This window comes from Cherax quadricarinatus, chromosome 69 (genome assembly GCF_038502225.1).
Source record: "Cherax quadricarinatus isolate ZL_2023a chromosome 69, ASM3850222v1, whole genome shotgun sequence".
Lineage (NCBI taxonomy): Eukaryota > Metazoa > Arthropoda > Malacostraca > Decapoda > Parastacidae > Cherax > Cherax quadricarinatus.
In genome coordinates this window covers 3,538,705-3,558,943 of record NC_091360.1, presented here as the reverse complement: position 1 = coordinate 3,558,943, position 20,239 = coordinate 3,538,705, and positions in this window count along the sequence as shown.

Here is a 20,239-nt window from a genome sequence, read left to right as displayed (position 1 = left end):
GTACTATGACTTTGTGAGTTGTGAATTATTCCATCCATCTTTATTATTCATCAGGCTTATCTTCTTAACTCAAATCACTAAATAAAAACAGAGAAGCTTTCACGCGTTTCTGTAGGTGTGAACTTTCAAACATATAAAATTAATTTTTTTTTTTTATTAAAGGGGAGTGGTGAAAGTGATAAGTTTATAGTTGAGAACGAATGAAAATTGAGGGAGAAGGGGATGCAATGTCGAGTGAAGTGTAGGAAAAAAGCAGGGAGGGAATAGAAGGAATGGAAGAGGAAAGCGTTTGGACGGATGACAGGTGGAGTGGAATAGGAAGGAATTGAACAGAAAGATTGTGTTGGTTTTGGAGGTATGATGCTGAAAAAGGGGTGGAATAGAAGGGATTTTACAGGATAGTATGATAATACGAGGTATAGAAAATGGAAGGGATGGAATAGACGGATGTAAACGAAGGATGATACAAGACTATTGGGATACGAGATATGAAATATACGGAGGGATGGAATAGTCGCAAGGATGGGTTGGAATAAGGGATGTACTGAAAGAAGCTAGAATTAAAAAATGACGGAGGGAACTGAAGCAGGGATGGATTACGAAGCATGTAAGGGAATATAAGAAGCTTGGAGAGAGAAGGCACTTGTTAATGTGACTGACCATTCTAAAACCTCGGTTCCCATCACACTACGATATATATCGACTCGTGAGCGACAAGAGCAGCTGAAATCTTGCCCAAACCTTTTGCATTGCTCGCCAGGGTTTGATATTTTTCTTCATCTCTCAAAGTCTTATCCAGTTGCCTTGATTAAATTGTACTGACCTGTGTATCTCAGTGGTAGAGAGTGCGGCTCACAGCCAAAAGGCGTTGGTTCAGTTTTCTCCCTGAGGGAGGTGTATAGGAAAATATTGCATCTGCATTTGTTCCCCAGTAGCCAGTAGGTACCTGGGTTTTAGTAGACTGTTGTGGGTGCCATCCTAAGGAGTGGAATTGTACCTTAAATAGAGCTGGGCTATAAAATGAGCTGAGGGGGGGGGGATAGCGGAATAAAATACTGTCAGAATAATTTATTAATTTGATGTGGCTAATAATAAAAAAGATAATTGTTATTTTGTCGAAAAGTAAAGTGAAATTTAACTGCTGTAAGAAAATAATAATTAAGCACAGAATGAAAAATGCATTAAAAGTTATATTTTATCAACAAATTCCAGAGTAAAATCATATGATATTTCGGTCTATCTTAGACCAATGATAGATCGGTCCAGGACTGAAACGTCAAATTTCATCTTCATTTCATGTATAAGTTGAGAATTTTCTCTTCAACGGCATAGTGACCTTTACTCTTGCAATTGCAAAATATGTAAATGCTTTCAGCAGAAATGAAATTTGATGCTCGAGCTGTTGACTAATAACACGAGACTGGTTCTGGAACCAGACGGCGCTCTTATTTAGGCAAAATTAGTTGAGTGAGAGTTTAATGGAGTTTAGTAAGGAGTTCCATCTTTGGAAACCAAGAAGTATCTAACTTGCATTACTCCAAGTGCGTGTGCCAGACCTCTCACGTCCTTCCCATGATAAATTTACAAGCAAGAGTTAATGGAAGCTAGTAAACAATACCCACAATAAAGGCATCTGGGTATCTACAAATCTACAATAACGACACCCAGATGTTGCACATGTGGCTAATTCTTCATCATTCAAATTCACGAAGACAGAAATTGTTGATCATTACAGAAAAATGATGGAAATAAAGAAGACAAAGATGCTGAAGAGCACAGACGTTGAAGACAGCTAAAAATGAAAATATAAGTAATGATTATTTCTTAAATCTCATAATAGTTACAATTATAAATAGTTAAAAAATGGTTACAAATACGCACGTGCTAACTGGAAAATCACAGATTTTGAAGTTATTGGGGTCTTGTGAAGCTCAAGAGGTCAGAAAAATCTGTAAAGAAAGCTGAGTATGATGTAAATGGTTTACAAAACCCACAAGTTGAATTAGACACTTTTCCAACATTTGAGAATCTTTACTGTGGGAATGTTTTGCCGACAAGTAGCTTCCTCAGTCTAGTCCATGTATGGTGGAAGATTAGAAGTAGTTTGAGGTAATTAGTCCCTCAGCCTTAAGTCAATGTGTTCAGTCCATCAATCTTAATTGATGGACTAAACAAATAGACTTAAGGATGAGGGACTGATTACCTTAAAATCCTCAACTTCGACCATTCATCTCTGTAACGGACCGAGGAAGCCACTTGTTGGTAAAACATTTCCACAGTTAAACTTCCCAAATGCTCGAAAAGTGTTTAATCCTTCAAGGAGAGCTGAAGGGAGACCGTGAAGGTTGAATAAACAATGAGAAAGAAGAGTCTTTCAAAGAACACAAGGAACTGCTTCTTAGGGATGTAAACTGGCACAGTAATGAGACGCTTCTGAGAAAGGTGATATTCTTTAAGAAGGACAGAGGGAGGGGGTTTCTGGAGTTTATCTGGAGAGAGTTCCGGGGGTCAACGCCCCCGCGGCCCGGTCTGTGACCAGGCCTCCTTAGGTCAGTGTCCCAGGATGCGACCCACACCAGTCGACTAACACCCAGGTACCCATTTTACTGATGGGGAACATAGACAACAGGTGGAAAGAAACACGTCCAATGTTTCTACTCTGGCTGGGAATCGAACCCAGGCCCTCACCGTGTGAAGCGAGAGCGTTAACCACCAGGGCGCTTCTGAGAGAGGGAATATTCTTTAACAAGGACAGAGGGGGGTATGGGCGATTCTGAGAGAGGTGATATTCTTTAATTAACAAGGGCAGAGGGGAGAGGGGTATGGGGGACGAGCAAAAACAAATGGGGAACTGAATACGGAAGGAAGAGAAGAAAGAATAAGGAAGCGTGAGGGTAAGGATAGTAATAAAAAGAGAGAAAAAAAAACACAGAAACAAAGACAGGGAGGTAGGGAGAGGAGAAGTAAAGAGGGGGCGGGGGTGAGGAATGAGCGGTGTGTAATATAAACACGGGAAAGGAGAGTGAGAAATAACGTCAGGAAGAGAGGGAGAGAAACAAGAACAGTTGAGACTGGTAAGAAAGAATACTATTTTCTGGCGAGGAGGAGTTTGTTTTTTAATTTTTCAAGGTGACCTATATTTTTTTAGAAGACACACACACACACACACACACACACACACACACACACACACACACACACACACACACACACACACACACACACACACACACACACGCACTGTAAAGTGATGTAGTAGAGCGAGGATCCATACATAGCTTTAAAAAGAGGTACAGTAAGGCTCACGGAGCAGGAAGAGAGTGGAACTAGTATCAACCAGTGAAGAGGCGGGGGCAGGAGTATAGCGGTTTTGTTTGGTAGGTGCTGCAAGCGGGTGGTTAAATGATAAACGTCTTCGGAGTCTTCTTACTTTATTGTTAAGTAGTGGTGGGTACACAGGCTTGTGTGTTTGTGCTCATGGCCCGGGCAGCGCCATCTCACGAGAGAGAGCTGGGAGTACTTGTGTCTTGCTGCTAGGCCGCTGTGTGAGTGACGCGGAGGCATGGGCCGGCAGGCTGGCGTGCCTACCGAGAGGCCTGGCTACAGAGGGCAGCACCTGAGTGGCGCGAAATATGAACTAAGCTGGCAGACAGCATGGGCTGTCTGTGCAGACAGTACAGGCTGTCTACATACGCTCGGCCAGCTACCGCGCGTCGTCCCGACGCGACAATACTGGTGGTAAAAGAAACTCGATCTCTCTCTTGTAGGAACAGGGCACAGAACACAAAATAAAAACATATATATACATATGGACATGGAAAAAAAACTTCCTACAGGGAGGGAAGAAAAAAACATGTGGGGTGTGCTAAACATCGTGGTCATAGGCAGTGAGCGTCGAAGGGCATCACTGCACGCCTTCCTGCGTCTGGACATACTGCAACACGGGAGACATCGCTGCGGCTGAGCTGTGACGTAACAGGTTACGGTCTCCTCTGGAACGGTGAAGCAGTCATCGTAGGAGTCGCTGCAGGTGTCACTCAACCTGGGGCACATGCTGGTGCCCTCGAGTGAGGCGTCGACAAAACTCGGCAACTGGGCAGGACTTCTGGCAAGCGACTCAGGAGGACACTCCTCGACTGGTACTGTCGCTGGGCTGTCACTGCCGGCGAGCGTGGAGCGAGTTGTGGAGCGAGTCGTGGCAGAGACGACTGGGCGAAACATCTGGGAGTCGTAACATCATACACCAGACTGCAGTGAGAGAGCTAGCAGTCAAAGTGACATCTTCTTTGTGCAGGCTGCTCACTGAAGCTTGTGACACGAGGTTGACACAGTGTGTCATTCTCTCGGCAGTTGGAGTTATATCAGAGGTTAGTCTAAGCGTCCCCAGACTTGTTTCTCTACATATAACTGCACTCTGAAGGTCTGGAGGTGAAGTGAAACAAATCTCGATGGGAATCGTAGCAGGTACGATTCTGCAGAACAACACGAGCGACGAGCATAAAAGCTTTCTGTACAAGAAGGCTCGGTCACTCAGAGCTGTCTTGACATCAGCTGTCAAACGTACGTAGCACAGTGGTGCTACTCAGGTCTGGCTCATACCTCACTGGACACACGGAAACTTTAAACACACCGCGGTACAACATGTGAGAACACTGACTGAGAGGAATTAACACATGACATATATTTTCTCTCAATCTTCTCGACAATATTAAAATAATTACTAGAAACACTCGATGTGACATCATGTGACGTCAGGCGTGATGTCGCGAGGTGACGTCAGCACTGTGACGTCAGCAGACATCTCGAGGTGACGTCAGGCAGACATCGTGAGGTGACGTCAGCAGACATCGTGACGTCATGAAGTCGGGCAGTATCGTGGGTGACGTCAATGTGATGCGGGCAGCAGACCACAGCATGAGGCCTTGGGACATCTGGTAACTCACGTGGCTGGTAGATCCACGTGACATCGCCCACACCCACGTGGCATCGCGATCCACGTGGTGTCGTGATCTACGTGGCATGCTGGTCCACGTAGCTTTGAGTGGCCTCGGGCACTCGGATACACAGCTCTGGCAATGAATTCACATGGAAAACAACAGAAAACACAGCAGAGGGAGTGGGCAGTGGTGAGTGGTGTATGGTAGACGGGTGAGCGTGAGTAGGGCGAGCATGGGCAAGGTGAGGAACAGCCACTTCCTCTCCTCTCCTCCCCCACCCACAAACACGTGGAGAAGCTCACACTGGACGCAGAAATCACCACAAAACTCACCTCTGGCTTGCTGAAACGGCTGTGCTGAGCTGAACAACAACAACAGCAACATACAAGTGACGCTGAACACGTGACTTGAGAAACAGCGTGGGACATTGTAGCGTGGGACGCTGTAGCGTGGGGTCACTGTGACGCTACTTACAATTCTCGGAGAATTTCGGCAAATTTTGGTCTGGATCCTGCTTGTACCTGTGTCTGGATGCTCAAACGTGCAGACATGACATCAGGATAACTCGTTGAGAGACGGATGCTTCTTGAATGGGATGATGAAGTGAAGATGACTTCATCCCTCTTCCTTCCTCGCTTTGGGCAAACATGCTTCTGCGACCACAGCTGCTACCATTTATAACGGGTTTGTTTGGTAGGTGCTGCAAGCGGGTGGATAAATGATACGTCTTCGGAGGCTTCTTACTTTATTGTTAAGTCGTGGTGGGTACACAGGCTTGTGAGTTTGTGCCCATGGCCCGGGCAGGGCCATGCCACGAGAGAGAGCTGGGAGGCCTTGTGTCTTCCTGCTAGGCTGCTGTGTGAGTGAGGCGGAGGCATGGGCCGGCAGGCTGGCGTACCTACCGAGAGGCCTGGCTACAGAGGGCAGCACCTGAGTGGCGCGAAATATGAACTAAGCTGGCAGACAGCATGGGCTGTCTGTGCAGACAGTACAGGCTGTCTACAGGAGCTGTGAATCGACCCCTGCAACCACAAACAGGTAAGTACATAGAGATGAGTACACACACACACACACATATTATATATATATATATATATATATATATATATATATATATATATATATATATATATATATATATATATATATTCTAGGTAGTAGGTTGGTAGACAGCAACCACCCAGGGAGGTACTACCGTCCTGCCAAGTGAGTGTAAAACGAAAGCCTGTAATTGTTTTACATGATGGTAGGATTGCTGGTGTCTTTTTATTCTGTCTCATACACATGCAAGATTTCAGGTACGTCTTGCTACTTCTACTTACACTTAGATCACACTTCACATACATGGACAAGCATATATACACGCACCCCTCTGGGTTTTCTTCTATTTTCTTTCTAGTTCTTGTTTATTTCCTCTCTCCTCCATGGGGAAGTGGAACAGAATTCTTCCTCCGTAAGCCATGCGTGTTGTAAGAGGCGACTGAAATGCCAGGAGCAAGGGGCTAGTAACCCCTTCTCCTGTATATATTACTAAATCTAAAAGGAGAACTTTCGTTTTTTCCTTTTGGGCCACCCCGCCTCGGTGGGATACGGCCGGTGTGTTGAAAGAAGAAATATATATATATATATATATATATATATATATATATATATATATATATATATATATATATATATATATATATATATATATATATATCAATAACAACACTGCGACTAGCCAAGGACTCGAACCCATGATGTTTTGGCCTGCCTCATGATGTTATTGATCAATACCACTCGTTCGTGGTGTATATGTGTGTGTATGTGTATATATGTGCATGTATGTGTATGTATGTGTATGTATGTGTGTGTACTCACCTAGTTGTTGAGGTTGCGGGGGTCGAGTCCGAGCTCCTGGCCCCGCCTCTTCACTGATCGCTACTAGGTCACTCTCCCTGAGCCGTGAGCTTTATCATACCTCTGCTTAAAGCTATGTATGGATCCTGCCTCCACTACATCGCTTCCCAAACTATTCCACTTACTGTGTGTGTGTGTGTGTGTGTGTGTGTGTGTGTGTGTGTGTGTGTGTGTGTGTGTGTGTGTGTGTGTGTTTACTGTACGTGTACTCATTTATAGTAGCAGGGGTCGAGTCTCCGTTCCTGACCCTGCCTCTCTGGTAACCGCTACTGTGTTAACTCTTTCCTGGCTGCGTGAACCCTATCAATCCTTTCATTAAAGCTGTGTATGGATGCTGCTTCAACCACTTCTCCGCCTAGGTCGTTCTTCTTGCGTCCTCTCGCTGATATTTCTCCCACTCAGATTCTTTGCACATTCTACCATCTTCAGAATTTTACTCCCCCGAACATTCTCTGAAACTGAACTCATTCCAGTTCCTTGTAGTCAGATTCATTTGTTAGTCGTCTCTCTTTTTTTGCACCTCTCCATTACTGCGCACTTTTTTACATCATATCCTTTACGACTTGCTCCTCCAACTTTCTATTAGTAAAAGTTTCTTCCCTCAGTTTTTCTTACCGCCTACTTCACATCCCTGCTTTTATTCAAGGGATGTACCTTGATATTGATGAAGGGCTCTTGAGGCCAAAAAAAGTTACTATACACGCATTGCTTTAATCTAACCTAATTGCCTCCCATTCCGCAGGCGCTGTGTGACCCTTATGAATGTAATAATAATAATAATAATAATAATAATAATAATAATAATTTATAATAATTTTTATTACAGTTAATATTAATATTATGATTATTATTATAATTAGTGGCAGTAGTAGTATCATTATTATTATTACATTTTTGTTAATAATAATAATAATAATAATAATAATAATAATAATAATAATCTTTTCTTCATTTCCAACTTTTCCTCGAGTTTCCGAGTCACTTCTTCTCTTACCAGTTCATCCTTTATATTTTTTACTACTTCCTTATTGCGTATTTTTCAGCAACTATAATTCAAGCATGAAATTACCAGGTTATCTTGCCGAGAATATTCTTGGCTCCACATAGCGTACTGCCGAAGACAGGGAAGAAAAGACACACTTAGTAGATTAAGTTTTCATTGAGACAGCGTATCTCTCTCTCTCTGTGTACAGTTTTATCAAGTTATGAGCTGAGGCAATATAACAGCGCTTTGTAAATGGTCCAAGTCAGACCGAAACGTCGTCGTAAGCTCCTCTCTTCTACGTAGGATAGCAGCTCCTGCCCTGCATAGTAGCTGAGGTAAGATAACCGCTCGTAGACTCTACATGAGACGAGGTAGGATAACTTTACACTATAAATTCAACAGTATAAATAAAAAAAAACTTCTCACAACCCGGACATGAGAGTTTAATGGCTCCATTTAATCAGGAAAATATTTATGTTGTGTTGTTGAAGGTTATTTCAATAATTTTATAAATTACGTCAATGGCTTGGGGAGGACAGGCAGCTACAGCATCAGAAAGATAAATATGAGTAATTTTTTTACTCTTTATACAATAACAATGTTTCGAATATTTTTGTCTTGGAGATTAAATGGTTTCTGTATCAGATGTTTTTCAATAACTAGACAAATGAAATTGTATAATAATAATAATAATAATAATAATAATAATAATAATAATAATAATATTCATAATAATAATACAATAATATAATAATAATAATAATAATAATAATAATAATATTCATAATAATAATACAATAATATAATAATAATAATAATAATAACTTATAAAATAAACATTAAAATTTTATGTTTGGAAGTTCCACCATGATAAAACATATATTAAGAATTTTTTTCTGAATAATTCTTAACACGGAATTCACAGAACTCGCCAGCTGCCTTCAAGACCTTTAAACTTGCGAATGAACTAGACCTTAAAAGTTTCATTGATTCACCCTCTATTGAAAAAACTTTCTCGCGTAAAAGGAGTCAAAATATCTGATTTCCGAAACGTCGAAAAGGGTTAGGAAAATCAAAAGTGTCTTATTTACTTTGTATCATCTTGTTAGGGCAATAAACAAAAAAAACTAATAGAATTTTTAATCTTTTGAATGTCAAGTGAAGGAATTATATATATACATATATATATATATATATATATATATATATATATATATATATATATATATATATATATATATATATATATATATATATATACACACACACACTAACGGCACTTATAGTCGGAGCCTTTGCAGTGCCAAGACACACAAGGTAAACTGAAACAGGATTCAGGCGCAGAGCTCTATGTAGAGCGAAAAACTGATAGTGAATGGGTGACACGAGGCCATGATGGTCCTCGTGTAGTTGATCACCTTTAAACCCAATTAACCAGCTAACCAGTGCAAAGCATACCATTATTTTAGATGGCATTTCGCTTAGGATTGAACTTTATCAAGCTCATGGTTCCGCCCAAAGCGAAACATCGTTTGAAATGAAGGTTTCCTCTGCATCGCACGTTTCTGTACCCTCGTGCCGACGTGTTTAACCGCTCACTGATGGTGATAAGCCATATACTCAAGAAATCGGAATCTTTATTTCCGAGACGATTCGCCTGCTCAGCAAGCTTCTTCAGTCAAAATTCAGGGGTGACTTAAATGCCGGAAACAACCCAAGTAGAGGAGACGTAAATATTAGTTGATCAGTCTCACGGCCAAACTTGCACCAGACTTGGACCATTTACAAATCACGTGTAAATGGTTCTAGTCGGACTGCAACGTCGTTGTAAGTTTCTCTCCCTATGCGCGTGTTATTTGTGTATTGTTCCAGTCACAATATTGTGCCTTTTTGATCAATATTATGATACTAGTGATGTCTAGCATTTATTATGAAAATTTAAATTTAGTGTAGATATAGAAGCAAATGTTATTAGGAATTGAAAACTTGACTCACGAAACCGTAATGACACGATTGCAAACAAACCATACCACGGGTGGGGTTAGAACCCGCGATCAGAGAGTTATAAAACGCCAGACAGATGCGTTAGCCCATTGGCTAACGCGTCGGTCTAGACTCTAGAGTTTTAAGACTCTGATCGCGGGTTCTAACTCCACCCGAGGTATGGATTGACAACTTAGTGCAGTGTTGGAAGCTAGAATTAACTTTGTGGCAGGGAACATGGTCTCTGATGAGTGAAGTCTGAGAGGCACTTCAAGTATTGTGACACCAGTCTTCAGGTTTGCATGCGGGTGGATTATATAAATATGAAGGTTGGAAGTTGCAACGGGTTGGTGAGTTGAGATAGACAACGCAAGTTGAGTGTTATTATGTAGTTGAAGAATGAGACACTCGTGCAACGCTTGGGAATCTTTATTCGGGATACGTTTCACCAGCCAGTGGCTTCTTCATTCCAATACAGTGAATAACAGTCGAATACGAGGAGTAATTTGAGGTAATCAGTCCCTCAGCCTGGCTTGATTACCTCAAACTCCTAACCGTCGATTGTTATTCCTTGTATTGGACTGAAGAAATCATTGACCGAACGTTTCTTCTGCTGTCAATGATGTCATTAATAAGAATATTGGAACGTTAGAACTGAGGAACACTGCAGAAGGTCTACTGGCAAATGCTAAGTAGGTCATTCTCAGATTTGCAGTACACAAGCAGTAGCATGTTCTGGTCAAACTGCTAAAGTCGTAATCTGAGCTACACATTTCCGTTGTCAAGACATATATCACACGAAATTCTTGGAAAGGACTTGGAACACAAACTGAGAATATTTTCTGAAAACTACCTACTTCTGCCTAGATTAAGGAGTATCATATTTTCTAGATATGAATTGAGAGTAGAAAAGCAGAAGGCTCTCTCCTCATCTTCCACGACCTTCACACACACACACACACGTGCCTAGGACAAAATGGTAACTAACACACACACATACGCCCGTACTTGGTCTGCTTGCGTGTTGCCTGCGTGTTGCCTGCTTGTGCCTCCTCTCCTGTGATCGAATGAAATGTTTGCTGGGAAAATATTTACTGCTGGAGCGATGCGGGTTACGCCCTCTTTTGAGTCAACACAGAAAGAAAGAGGAAGGAGGGTGGAGGATAGTAAGGAGGGTGGAGGATAGTAAGGAGGGTGGAGGATAGTAAGGAGGGTGGAGGATAGTGAGAAGGGTGGAGGATAGTAAGGAGGGTGGAGAATAGTAAGGAGGTTGGAGGAGGGAAGGAGGGTGGATAAGGGATGAAAGGTGGAGGTAGATAGGAAGGTGAAAGAGTCAAGATAAAACCGTAAGATAAAAATACCAGGCAGAAGAAAAGTAACAGGTACTTTGAATGCAACACTAGAAAAGAATAACTCAGAGAAGCTGAAGCATTTATATATGTGTCTGGAAATAAAGCTAGAAGCCAACATCAAATATTTTTTTCAGATTTTAAACCCTGAAATGCACTAACCAAGAGCTAGAGCTTTCTTGTAACCCTGGATGCTGCTGGATGCTCACACAAACACCTCTCAAAACATTCATCACACTACACATTCATCACAATACACACCAGAATAATACACCCCAGATTAATACACCCCAGAATAATACACCCCAGAATAATACACCCCAGAATAATACACCCCAGATTAATACACCCTATTCCCACCTATTTCTCTCTATTTTCACAATGATCTAAACATCCCTGTAACCCATCCTCAGCTCACCATATCGTCTTGTAATTAAATCTCTTCTCATTCTCTGCATAATACTCTCATCGAAAATTGATTTCAAGTAAATCTGTGGCTGAGGTGGAATAGCCGTAGCCTTGGAGTTGCCAGGACACTGTTCGACTCCCAGTACTCTTTTAAATAATCTGAAAATTCGGCTTCAGTTTGAACACTGATGTCAGGGATTATGGTTCCACTACCTTCAGGCTACTACTCGCGCCAGGCTTTTGATATAAGGATTTGGAGCTGTATTTTTCGTCATTACCATTTTCCAGTTCTGACAATCCCACGGAGTAACAACCCACGGTTACTCCTGACTGGAGACTCGATCCTCCGTCCACTAAGCGCGGATTCACTACTAAACTATAACAAAAAATATTAGGGTAGTACATAAATCACGTTATGTAGTCGACAGTGATATATAACTACAAGCTGATAAATAAAACATGCGTGTAGCCCTACAACACTTATTATAGCAACGTTTCGCTCACTGGAATCCTTGGATCAAGAGCTGTAAGTGAAATAGTTTCCATAATAACTATTCCAGTGCGCCATTTGCGTCTCTTTTACACTTTAATATTTCCTTTATTAAAAATCACGTATTTTAGAATTTTGAAAAAATTAAATAAGAAAAAAGTGATTTTTTTTTCCAGAGAAATTCTCTACAAAATCCCAAGAGCATCCCACTGACACACTTCATCCCACCTTGTAAACTTCCAGGATCATTAAATCCAAAAAATATCCCACTGACGCACTTTTATTGCGAACAAGAGTTCCAGGAGCATCAAATTCATCCCATCATCCCATCTTCACGAGTTCCAGAATCACCAGATTTAAAGACAATCCCACTGACAATCCTCCCCTTCTCTGCCAACCTCCACTGACATACGTCATCCCATCTCCACCGGCATAACTCATCCCACTTTCACCAGTTTCTGGATCATCAAATCCCAAGGGAAATAGTCAAAGTGAATTTATCAAGTTGTACGAGAGCGTCCGTGACAGTGGGAATGATCCAGGCAGGCGCCGCCATACACTGACACGGTCATATACACAAGAATACGAGGTCATTCACCTCTGAAACTCCTTGGAAGGGTACGAGGGAAGATTCCTTGTTGATGGAGAAGAGCTTGTGATTCAAGGCATTACATCTATCTTAATCTTCCTTGAACAGAACCGAAACACCCCTAGCAAATAATAATAATAATAATAATAATAATCATAATTATTATTATTATTATTACTATTCTTATAATTCTCATTATCTTATTATTATTATTATTATTATTATTATTATTATTATTATTATTATTATTATTATTATTATTATTATTATTATTATATCGAAAAGCTTATAACTCACAAGGGTCATTCAAAGCAGCAAACGAGTACATCTGACGAGAATTACATTCGGGAGATAGGCAGACATAAATGACGGCCCTAAAAACAGTGCCGCAGAGGGTCACTTAAGGTGCCATGAAGGAGAATAAAGAATAAAAGTGCAAAATAGTGTTGTGTTGATAAAGCTCTATGCACTGAGCGAAACGTTGTCCCAACGCTTGTTTTCCGAATTGCGATATTTGTTGCAGTGAGATTGGCAAATACTTCAGTAACACTGAGGTGTGTTCAGCGCTGGAGTGACTGCAGTGATTGCCTGGTGTTTCTAGATTGGAGGTTTGAGGTCGCAGTGTTCTCTTACACACAATCTGTTCTTTCACGAGAGTGTGATATTGAAGTTGAGAGAGAAAGAGAAAATCCTGTGCTAGTGTGCTAAAAAATAAACTTTGTTCGCTGGGGTCGAGTTGTAGCTCTGGGTCCCGTCTCTTAACGTACAACGTACCAGCGTCATTAGTTTCAGGCCATATGAGGCCTGTTGTACCTGCTATTGAAATTGGTTACCCTCTTCCAGGAGTCTACCTGGAGGGTATTCCGGAGATCAGCGCTCCCGCGACCCGGTTCACGACCAGGCCTCCCAGTGGATCAGGGCCTGATTAACCAGGCTGTTACCGCTGGCCGCATGTAGTCCAACGTACAGACCACAGCCTGGCTGATCCAACACCGACTTTAAGTATCTGTCCAGCTCCCTCTTGAAGGCAGCCAGGGGCCTATTGGTAATTCCCCTTATGCATGGTGGGAGGCTGTTGAACAGTCTTTGGCCCCCGACACTTACAGTGTTTTCTTAGTGTACCAATGGCGTCCCTACTTTTCATTAGGGGTATTTTGCACCGCCTACCAAGTCTTTTACTTTCGTAGGGAGTGATTTCTGAGTGATTTCAGGACCATTCCTTCTAGGATTTTCCAAGTGTAGATAATGATATATTCCACAGTTTCGTTTGTGTTTCATTCTTCTTTCTGAAAATCTTCAAACAATGTTCCAAACACTCTGGTCACTCATCTGAGGATTTAGTTTCTATCTGTGTTCCTATGCAACTGTTCCTCACACATCAGTCTGTTATGACCAACACAGTCAAAGTCTCTGAGTACCACCATGACTCAGGAACTCGTAATAACACGATTATAAACAAACCACAGAACGGGTGGGACTTGAACCCATGGCAAGGAAGTCACAGGCCAGTGCGTTAACCTCTGGTCCACTGGGTAGTGCACTGGCCTGTGAGTTTCGGGACTCACCTACCATAGGTTCAAACTCCACTCGTCCCGTGGTTTCTGTGAGTACCAGCTACATGTTGAAGATTGAGACACTTATGCAGCATATGGGAATCTTTATTCAGGAAACGTTTCGCCACACAGTGGCTTCATCAGTCCAATACAAAGAGGAAGGCGTAAGGAGAGGAGGAGTATGAGGTAATCAGTCCCTCAGCCTGGAGTCGATGTGTTCAGTCCATCAATCTTGTAGAATGTACAGCATAGGGCCGTAGACGTGGCTTATATACTGTAGTGAGGTGAGGTGAAGCAGGTGGAGGCGGGGTCATAGTGGTACCATCCACTAGTCGAAGTAGGTCTTCGTCCAAAGGTTGAACAAGTGTTGAAGAATTCTTTGTAACAAGATCCCATGATGCTGCAGTGTCTGACAGTTGTGATGAATGGTTTGAAAAACCGACAAGTTGAAGATTGAGACACTTATGCAACATATGGGAATCTTTATTCAGGAAACGTTTCGCCACACAGTGGCTTCATCAGTCCAATACAAAGAGGAAGGCGTAAGGAGAGGAGGAGTATGAGGTAATCAGTCCCTCAGCCTGGAGTCGATGTGTTCAGTCCATCAATCTTGTAGAATGTACAGCATAGGGCCGTAGACGTGTCTCAATCTTCAACTTGTCGGGTTTTCAAACCATTCATCACACCAGCTACATAATGTCTTCTCTTCTGCTTTTCTATTAAACAAAAATTATTCAATTTGTTTGGCAACATTCGTGTAGTTTTCAGCTATTTTGTTTTGCATGAATATATCTATATTACCTGGATTTTTATTGCCTGGTTTATTACGTCCTCCTTTGTTCCATTCTCTCTTATATTCTTTTGCTTTGTATTTCCTGCAGCTCATTTATTTAATTTTGTCTGAGTTTTCAAATCTTTAGTGGTTTATTCACCTTGTTTTCTTTCGTTAATTTAACTTTTTTTTAGTTTGGCTATCATAGATTTATTTACTTTATCTTTCGTTAATTTAATTTTTTTTTAGTTTGGCTATCATAGATTTATTTACTTTGTTATCTTTCGTTAATTTATTTTTTTTTTAGTTTGGCTATCACAGATTTATTTACTTTATCTTTCGTTAATTTAATTTTTTTTTTTTAGTTTGGCTATCATAGATTTATTTACTTTGTTATCTTTCGTTAATTTATTTTTTTTTTAGTTTGGCTATCACAGATTTATTTACCTTGTTTTCTTTCGTTAATTTATTTTTTTTTTTAGTTTGGCTGTCACAGAGTAATAAGCAAGTAACCTAACTTGATAAAGCCCCTCACAGAGCGAAACGTTGTCTTAACAGAATCTTCTACAACGTTTTTCTTTGTCTTCATATTTGCCGCGATGCTCATATGTTTTCTAGTGCGTGCTAGAGGGCAATACGTATAAGATAGTCCTCCATAAAGACTTCGCTTTATTTTAATATCTACAGCCGATAGAGGGCATTATAAGCCATTAGCTAATGTACTTCATATTTAAAAATGTACAAATTGCAAGAGGCCAATGACAGCAAAGGATTTTTGTTTTTACATCTATATGAAGCACAAGAGCCTCGTGTCATTTATTGCAAGAGTGGTGGAGGCTCCAGCCTCTGTCCGCAAACTACGCTACTGAAGATCTTTCCCGGGTCTCGAAAACATTATGTATGTCTGAGATTTTCAGAACAGTTTGATTTTGTGCTTGTGTTTTTCCTTGTGACGGCAAACTATTGGAAAAGATACATATATGCAGTATTATAAGGTGATACTTTATTGATGTTTCGACAACGCAGTCGGTTTTATCAAGTCACAAACAGATCTGTTTGTGACTTGATAGGTCCACTGCCAGGGCGAAATGTTGTCAGTAAAGGATAGAGGAGGATGGCAAAGATGATCCCATGTATCAGAAATCTTCCCTATGAGGATAGACTGAGGGCTCTAAATCTGCACTCTCTCGAAAGGCGTAGAATTAGGGGAGATATGATCGAGGTGTATAAATGGAAAACAGGAATAAATAAAAGGGATTTGTAGATGAATGGTTCAGAGAACCGACATGTTGATAAATTAGACACATGTACAACTCTTGGGTATCTTTTATTGAGGAAACGTTTCGCCACACAGTGGCTTCATCAGTCCATACAAAGGAGATTGATGGACTGACCACATCGACTCAAGGTTGAGGGACTGATTACCTCATTCTCCTCCTGTTCTTCAAGATTCTCCTTTGTATGGACTGATGAAGCCACTGTGTGGCGAAACGTTTCCTCAATAAAAGATACCCAAGAGTTGTACATGTGTCTAATTTATCAAATAAAAGGGATGTAAATAGCGTGCTGCAAATTTCCAGCCAAGACAGGACTCGCAGCAATGGTTTCAAGTTGGAAAAATTCAGATTCAGGAAGGATATAGGAAAGCACTGGTTTGGTAATAGAGTTGTGGATGAGTGGAACAAACTCCCAAGTACAGTTATTGAGGCTAAAACGTTGTGTAGTTTTAAAAATAAGTTAGATAAATACATGAGTGGGTGTGGGTGGGTGTGAGTTGGACCTGACTAGCTTGTGCTGCTGGGTCTGGTGCAGTGTTCCATCCTTGAGTGGAGGTGACCAGACTGGATGGGTCATTGGGCTAATCCGGGGGGGGGGACACATGGACCTGCTCCGCATGAGTCAGTAGGCCTGTTGCAGTGTTCCTTCTTTCTTATGTTCTTATTATATGGAATTTGTGCTTCCTTGCCTCTTGTGTCGGTATTTTATAAAATTTCTCTACACCAGAACTATCCTGGCCAGTCGCTTTTTCTACGAAGGAATTTGTCGATTACGAGGAAATATCTCAGTGGCCTTGTTTCCCTCTGACTCACCTGTGAGGTAAAATAATAAAGTTGGCAGATGGCTTTTTAAATATGAAAGGTGTCACCCACTGGACTTTATCAAGTTCTTAATCCACAGTGGGTGACACTGTATTTTTAAAACGTTTTAGTGCTGTCTTTTTTTTTTCTTTCAGCCTGGGAAATCAACAATTCTTTTTATTTCCAAGTTCTTGTTATTCCATTTTTCGTTTTTCTTTTTTTCTTTACACTTGGTGGAACAGTGAATGATGAATGCTAATTTTTTTTTTCTTCCTTTTATCTGTCAGTCGTGCAAGAATTACCTGCCATTATGTGATCTTTTGATGACTCGTGTAACAGGATCTTCTCCTATCATCTCCTGTGAACAGGCCTCTGTAAATTTATCTCTTGCTCTTTCCCTCTACTTCTTTCTCCACATTCTCCTTCTCTTGCATCCATCCCTATTCTCTTCCCTCTTCTTGTAGCTTCTATAGTTTATTTTCCACACTGTTTTTCACTCTTTAGCTAATCTTCACACATTTTTTCACGTTCATTCCTCAACTCTTAAGCTACTCTGGTCGTCTTGAAATCTAATACCTTTTTTTTTTAATTGTTCATATGATTTAGTCTATATTCCAGCTATATTTAGTTCTAAATGCTGTTAACCATTCCATCAGTCTTTTCTTATATTTTTCTCACTTTCCATATTCTTTTTATCCTGATATTCCCTTGTTTCTTCCTCATTTCCCCCACTTCCTCTCGTCCTAAGTCAGGAAAGTAGTTTCATGGTGTATGTGGATTGAATTTTTCAACCTCACTTACCTCCCACCCACCACCATCAACTTTTGTTTAACTTCTTAATTCTGTTTCTGCCAGTTCCTGTGACTTCAGTTGTGTAACATCTATTGATCACTGTTTTTCTCTTAAATCACATATATAGCAGTACTCTTTATGGTCTGGAACGGTCTTGTATGCAGTGGAAGACAAGGGAAATCCAGATGTTATGTTCGCTGACTTTGCAAAAGCCTTCAACAAGTTCATGCACAAAATGCGTGCAAAATGAACATAACCCCACGTTGTCACCTTCCCTCAGGGCCCTTCCAGTCTGACTGCCACAGATTTTTTATATATTATTACACGATCTTTCCTTTTTTTTCCTGTCTCGCATACGATCCTGGCATGTTATTGTGGAGAAACCGGGAGATTAATGACCAGACGATTGATACGATGACCTGATCTGAGACTGATTTATTCTCCCAGCCATCAATTAGTAAAAGTGTAAACTCCTTGCAATGTACACGAGGTAAAATACATTTTCTTCTAAATTTTATGGGGCCTGTCCTATAGAGGCTCTCCAATGGAGCTTGTGATGGTGTGCATAATGGAAGGGTTTTGGAAGCTCTTTGATCTTCTGTTGTTAGTGTGAGCAGCAGCAGTGAATAGAAGCTGTGTATTAATTGTAATACGGTGTGGGTATGAGGATAGATCCTTCACTTTGTGGTTAAGGAATATGGTTAGGGAGTTGAAGCTGTGTTGCCAGTATAGTGGTTGACTCAGTGATGTGGAGAAGGTGGTTTGTGTGTGTGTGTGTGTGTGTGTGTGTGTGTGTGTGTGTGTGTGGATAGTGCTAACTTGAATATATATATATATATATATATATATATATATATATATATATATATATATATATATATATATATATATATATATATATATGTGTGTGTATATATATATATATATACATATATATATAGTGTGTGTGTGTGAGGATAGTATTAGCGTGGTGGTGTGGCAATGTTTGTACAGCAAACACAACTCACCACATTCATTCCTTGGCTGCTGCATAATTCCACAAAATCAATAGCAACACCTCAGGGATGAAAGGCTTGTTTGATCTACACATCGTGCTCAGATTCCCAAAAAAATGTGAAAAGATTTGCTCTGGTCTCAGTACGATCCGAGAAAAGGTATTCCATCATCTTATCCCCTCTACCTCAGTGATCCATAAGCCCAGTCTCCTCTAACTCAATGATCCTTGAAAAGTATTCCATAATCTCACAAGCACTGCCCCCTCTACCTCAGTGATCCATAAGCCCAGTTTCCTCTAACTCAATAATCTTTGAAATGTATTCCAGCATCTCACAAGCTCTACCCCCTCTACCTCAGTGATCCAAGGAATGCATTGCTGTATCTCATCAGCCCAGTCCTATCTACTTTACAGCACGCAAAAGGAATAGTATGAAGTGCAGCATAAGTTTTTAATGAAGTTAAATATCAGCATCGGAGATCTGAAGCCAGTCAGAAGAAGTATCATAAAAAATTCAGCATCCACCATAGTGAAATCTCCCGCCTCCATCATTTTTCAATGTAGTATTAAAAAAGTGTAAATTAGCATCTGCACAGCACAAAAACAGTTCCAACCTTCAGCTAAGATACACCAGCTTTGAAAATTTAGAGCCAATCAGAAAAGGCTTTCTCTAGTATTTGGTAATGATGTTGTGACTTGATCAGGCGCTGCACACAGCGGAAAGTTGTCCCAATAAAAGCTTGTTCTGTAATGTGTGTATTTGCTTCACGAAATACGTGTATTATGTATGGAGTAGTGGGACAAGAGTTGTACCAACTTAGCCAAAACTCAAAGAGAAAAATTCCAAGGATTCCATCTGCAGTTTATGATGAATCTTAAACAAATATCAAAAGCACCCAACTCTATACGAATTATATTTGGATGCGTAGGAACAATTGGTTCCAATTAAGATTCAGAAGTGGAGGCTCGATCCTCTGTTAATTAATCGCTACTCAATCTCCGCTTAGCCAAGACCAAGATTGTGCACTAAAGCTTTCGAGTGGATAGACTTTAACTGTTGCTCGACCAACTTTCTTTCCTCACAGAAATGACGACTCCAGATGGGCCTCGTTAACACACCTGACTTTCAACCTTCAATCTCTTCTGGTTCAACCCTACCCCGTTCCTGGCACTGAATGACCCACACGGGTTTACCGCCTCCCTAAATAGTCTGCTAAGAGAAAGTTGCATTTATAAGGTACTGCTTTCAGAAACATTTACATTTCACTACAAGATTTTATTACCATTATATTACCGGAAGAAAGGTAGCTGACACATTATGATGAGCATATATCAAAATTATAGGTTCTAACACACCACAACACTGGGTTCTAACACACCATAACACTGGGTTCTAACACACCACAACAC